A 6,000-nucleotide genomic window follows, 5' to 3' on the forward strand; every position below is an offset into this window, starting at 1 on the left:
GTGGTCATTAGGAGGCATCCTTGGAGGACTGGGAGGCCTGTTAGTACATATCGGAATTACAATACTAATTGTAATCGTCTGCATTCTAGTGCTCTGGTACTTATGGCCACTGTTTTCGTTATAGACTCTGACGGGACCTGGTTGATCATCGAATGATCAGTAGGAGGGAATGAGACAGTTAGAAAGCTACAAAGGGATCAGTTCCATCTTTTACTTGTTTCTCCTGGCATACTAGGGACTCAAAGGCTAAGCATTCCATTGCTAAGAGGACTCAGTGCAGTATCAATTGCATGTCTGTCCTCTTATAAATTGAGACAGGACATCGCAGTCAGGGATCTGGCTGACTTTCAGAGAGCTGATTCCTCAGGAGCCATAACTTGCAGCCTCAGGCAAAGGTATTTGTTCTCCCTGGACAAGATTGATAGCCTTGGCCATAACCCTATTAACTGCCTCCTGCTCCCATTGCCTTGGTTCTTTTCCCTATTAACATGGGCATGTGAATCCCCCCACTGAGAACAAGCAAAGCACGGTTATGAAGAATACGATAACCAGACCTTGTAATCCATCCGCTCATTATCACAGGACATCGACAATCACTGGGCATTGTAAAATAATAATTGCCTATCTTCAACAATGCAACAACAGTCGACCATGTTACTTATAGACCTTTTGATTCCGATAAATAATACTATCTTTGTGTGAAGAGCAGAGACTCATGGAGAAGGATCACCACAAGTAGACACACAACTACTTTTGGGGACATTGAGAATCTCTCACTGGCTGTCCGATAAAGCATCTACAGTTGTACAGAAACTTGTGTCATCCGGATTTGTGGAACAAAACATCCATCAACAGAATGCCTCTGTAACCTGACATGCCAAGGTCATTTCTGGCCCCTTCTTGCTCTCCTAATTCCCTCCAAGAGCTTTTTCCAGTTTTCTTTATATTCCTCCTGGCCCCTGTCTGATTTTAGCTTCCTAATCCTCACGTGTGCTTCTGTTTTCACTTTGACTAAATTCACAACCACCCACATTATCCAAGGGTCCCTTATCTAACCATCCTTGATCCTCCTCCTTACTGGAACGTGTTGGTCTTAAACTCTGAACAGCAGATCTTTCAATAACTCCCACATGCAAATGTATACTAGCCTGATCACAGCTCCTCCCAATTAATACTCCCTAACTCCCAACTAATACTGATTTCCCCTTCACCCAATTTAGTAACATGCCCCAAGGTCCTGACTTTTCCTTGTTCATAGCCATCTGAAATGTAAGGAGTTCACTGTTTCCAGAATGCTCTCCCACTGAAAGGTTAGTCACATGGTCAGGCTCATTAGCCAGTACCAGGCCCAGTATGGCCCCTCCTCTAGTTGGACCATTCACACACTGTCAGTGGGTACTGTACACTCTGAGAGATGGCTCTGAGGAAGCTGGACCAGGGTCAGGATACCATTCACCTGGAAATAAAGAGTGACTTGGTGATGGGATACCGGCCTCGGGGGATTTATTTCACCGTGCACCTGGGTTCAAATTCCACCCCAGTCAATGGTGGAATGGAACTTCAATAAAAATCTGACAATCATTTGAAAACCGTGTCGGGATCACTAACTTTCAGGAAGGAACCTGCCCTCCTTACCTGGTCTGGCCTACATGTGGCTTCCTGCCCCACAGCAATGTGGACCCCCGGGGTAAGTAGGGAGAGGCACGAAACGACAGCCTCATCCCAGAAATGATGTTTTTCAAAATGAAGTCCGAGGGCAGCAGTGAGACTGAGGTGCAGGAGGGTTTGGAGCTTCCTCCTAAGGAACAGTGCTGCCCTACCGAGCAGGCTCTGATCATGGTAACACCAAATAAATCCCAAGGGAAACACAGGGGAAGTGACACAGGGTTACACACTGACATATCTGAGCAGGAACATCGACGTTGACATACACCAAACCACCATCCTCCCTCCCCCCACCCACTGTACAGTCATATCTGGTGTCAGGCAATTTCCAGGCTCTGAAGTAACTCAGCTCTCCTTTTGAGGCAGTAACAAGTATCAATTGGTTCATTTTGATCAGAGGATCACAAAGGGTCAATATAATAAAGAGCAGACAATTCTAAAGTGGTTACAGGAGAAGCAGGGCCTGAGTAGCTTGTGCATTTGTCATTAAAGGTGGAAGAGGGAGTGCAGAAAATGTACACCAGGCTGATATTGGGGTGGACAAGGCTGCTGTATGAGGAGAGATTGGTACAACTGGGCCTGGAATCAACAGCATTTTGAAGAATTGGAGACAAAGAGTCGGTCATGGTGTTGTTGGAAACCCAAGGCTTTATTGCCAGGGGCATGTGAGAAACAGGGAGGTATCAGACACAGTATCTCCTGGCACAGAGTGTAGTGCCTGGTTTTTAATGCAATGGAGACATGCTCACAAAGAATTGAGGGACGGGCATTACTCTTCAGGCAGAAGACAATTAAGTTCTCAAATAATGAGTTCTCAAATCTGAACAGAAATGTTGAAAAAAATCCTGCTCCCCATGATGGCAGCTTCACACACACAGAACACAGAATGGAAACCACTGGGGAAAGAAGCAATGGAGACATAAGACAAAATGATCCTGTAACTAATCATTTGTATCAGGATGCACTGCCTCAGATAATGGCGGAGGGAAATGCAACTGAGACATTTGGGAGAGAATGGGGTCATTAACTGACACGATGGAGTGTCACTAAGTGAATTGTTCTTTCTCAGAGACAGCACAGACAAAACATTTGAATGGCGTCCTTCTGTGCTGTAACAATTCAGCGAACCTTGTGATGGATCAGATCAAACCCGCTATAAACATATCACGGAGATAGTCTGGACCTTAACGTTTTTCTTAAAGGTATGTGTAAGGTGCTGCATTCCAGATGTGATTCACTTGGTCAAACACCCAGGCTTTCAGGAAAACACATTTTATTATTACACCACAGTTAAAATACAAAGAAATACAAGAAAAAATTTCACAATTTTAGCTCCACTGAAATACTTAACAAAATAAAATATTATTTAACGACTACTCACCAACAGTTCCAATATAGCAGCATCCCATAAACACACCCTTCGCAAAGGCCTATTCAGCACACAGAGATTTCTCTCACTTGCTGTCTCCTTAGAGTGGGAGAAGGAACACCAACAGAATGAATCCAGCAGCAGATAAGAGAGATGCATGTAGCAGCTTCAAATCCAAAAAATATCCGTCTTCCTCTTGTGAAAGTAAAAAGCAAAATCCCTGGATATGTGTGAGCCTGACTCCACCCACTCACGCTTTGTTTGTCTACATTTAATCCTGTGTCTGTCCAAACATTCACTTTACTGTTTGAATCCCAGTTTCTAGCACTTGGCACATAGCCTGGTGTGCTTTGACAATGTAGGTGCATATCTAAACACATCTTAAATGTTATCTGGGTTTCTGTGTTTCAGACTCCCACCAGACACTGGGTGAAACGTGTTTACTCACAATTCCTGTAAACCTCCTGCTCATTAACTTAAATCAACATCATTTTTCAAGGAGAATTTTTTTTCTGACTATTCTATCTATGCCCCTCATAATTTGACACATATCAATGATATCCCGTATCAATCTCCCCTACTCTCAAGAATAAAAAACAGTCTGTACAAATCTACCTTTGAACTGAAACTCTCCAGCCCAGGCAACATCCCGGTAACTCCCTTCTCCACCTTCTCTCATACTATCACAGCCCTTCTAAAATGTGGATTCTAGAACTGCACATCTTACATGAGCTAAGATCGAATCAGTGTTTAAGGTTGTTCCACCACTACCTCTCTGTGATTAAATTCTAAGTCTGGACTAATAAAGGCAAGTATTCCACATGCCTTTGCACCCGACTGACACCTTAAGGAATTCAGGATGGTGCACTTCTATGTCCCTCTGATCTGCTGTGCTTCCAAGGAGCTGATACTATGCTCGTGATTTAAGAGAAAGTGGGTGTGTCGTATTATTATTTGTCTCATTGAAGTGGGCCATGAGACTGAAATGATTGGGAACCATTCATCTAGATTCTATGTTGTTCCTGTCCACCTGTTCATCCTGTATTCCCTCGTCTTGTTTGTCCTGTCCAAGTACATCACATCACATTGATCCCGATTGAATTCCATTGGACATGGTCTGACCTTCTGACCAGGGATCTATATCCTCCAATAACGTAAACCCTTCTCCTCATGATTCACCACTCCAGAGAATAAAACAGGAACAGTCACAGTTACAACACTGAACTGAACTTCAAATTGTTTTTTAAAAAGTCATTGGACCATACATCTAACAAAATGGTGTATTAACGTTGAACGTTGGCTTGAAGTTTCATCACATTACTTTGACCAACTTTGTGAAAGGATACATTATTCCATTTCCTATCTCTTCTCTGAATTTCCTCTGGGTAACTGCATAAATAAAGGTGTTTGTGCAGCAACTCAGGAGCTGGAGCATGAAGCCAATCTCTCTTACAAATGTTGGCAGAGGAACTGGGTATCCCAAGTAATCAAATCGTTTCAGTATGGAATAAGCAATGAACACCACCCATAACATGATGAAATTGCCAGATATAATAAATAACATAATCATGGATTTCCTCCGATTCCCCATCTCTGGGTCACTGACACTGTCCCCGGTTGTCTGAGCCCGGAGTCTCCTGCGAGCTCTGCTGGCAAATATAATGTTTCTGACAGTCAAAGTGTTTAACAGTAGAATCAAAATAAATGGAACAAATGGTGTTATGATGTAATGCATCAATTCAACAATAGTCCAAACAATTGAAGTAAATACATTTAGAGGCACTTTACAAAACCATGGACTATTTGACAGCCAATATCGCTTGTAATACATGAAATACCAGAAAATGTTCTTCAAACAGCTCAGCACAGTCACTGTTCCTAAAACCACATCTGCTGTTTTCTTGGTGCAATGTTTGTTTCTCAGCTTTTGGCAACATATGGCCACAAACCGATCAAAGGTGAACGTGACCGTGAACCAGACAGAGCAGTCTGTGGCAGCATAAAGCAGAACCGCGTGGATGTTGCACACGTGGAGAGCATGCACAAAAAGAAACTCCTCCCGATATGTGATAGGAATTTGTCGTAGTATCAGATCGAAGATAATGACCAGTAGATCTGCCACTGCCATAGCCACCAGGTAATGAGTGACACATTTGGAAAGGCCACACATCCCCCGAACCAGGATCATAATTGCAATCAGATTAACTTGAAAGAAGAGGAACAAATGTAATAATTTGTATCTCAGGAATAGTGCAGAAATGATCTTTTTCCTTTATTTCCAGTAAAATATTGGAGTAAATTATTAATGAGTATCCAATGATTTTGCAAAACTAAATCACAAATCTACCACAAATTTACAATTTATAATTCCATTCAGAAAGAATTCTAACTATTTTACCTGTCAGGGAATGGAAATAGCATGTAGTCAAAATCATTGGAAATGCTGTGATCAAAAACACAAAGGTGTCTGTGACAATATGAACTTCACAACTTTGAAAACTGTTCATGCATTGAAAGAATCAACAAAGAATAACCTGTTAAATATGGAGAGAAGCAATGAGGTATCTCGAACAAAGTGTTTCTTGAGACACAAGGGACAATGAGAAGCTGTTGTAAAAACAGTTACATGTGAGTTACCCATCCCTGGGAAGAAGGGGTTACAGATACCGAAGGGGAAATAATACCTGCTTGAGAATTTGCTGCCTCGTGACAAAGGGACAATTATGACCTGGCTGCAGTGGTAATGTTCTGAAGTAAAGAGTGTAATTGTAGGAAAAGGTCTGTTTTAAGCAGCTAACCCTGAATGAAACAAGGAACAAAGGAGTTACTTTTGCTGAGAAGGCAAAGTATAGACTTGAGATGGCCGAAAATCTAATCTATATTTGGGATGAAAAAACCTATTGAATCATCAATAATGTTACAGCACAAACATGAAAGACAGAAAATTGTGCGAGAATCCAACAGCA

Source organism: Hemiscyllium ocellatum, chromosome 44 (assembly GCF_020745735.1).
Source record: "Hemiscyllium ocellatum isolate sHemOce1 chromosome 44, sHemOce1.pat.X.cur, whole genome shotgun sequence".
Classification (NCBI taxonomy): Eukaryota; Metazoa; Chordata; class Chondrichthyes; order Orectolobiformes; family Hemiscylliidae; genus Hemiscyllium; species Hemiscyllium ocellatum.